Genomic DNA, 328 nt, shown 5'->3' with positions numbered 1-328 from the left:
ATTCCGACACCTTGGTGCATTTTTTTGCCCGAAATGAAACGGCGTTAATGACAGTTTCGTTTGGCGGGGTAACAGATGCGATGTAAACGGTTTTAAACTCGAAAAAAAAAACGCACAATCGTTGTTCAGACACATATAGCTGCTAAAAGCTATTAGCTAGTAAATTTAATATGCTTCGGCTAATTACTTAACGTATTACATATTTATGCAATTAGCAGACACGTATTAATCTATTAGGATATATTAAACATCAATCTTTATTCGTTATAAAGATTTGTATGTCTCTTGTGCTCTATTATTAACTTTTAAAAAAGTGTTAGTTCTAGCT

This window comes from Rhynchophorus ferrugineus, unplaced genomic scaffold (genome assembly GCF_030347505.1).
Source record: "Rhynchophorus ferrugineus isolate W39M unplaced genomic scaffold, kcgeb_rfMv2 rfM3, whole genome shotgun sequence".
Classification (NCBI taxonomy): Eukaryota; Metazoa; Arthropoda; class Insecta; order Coleoptera; family Curculionidae; genus Rhynchophorus; species Rhynchophorus ferrugineus.
Note: the sequence above shows the minus strand (reverse complement) of the source record.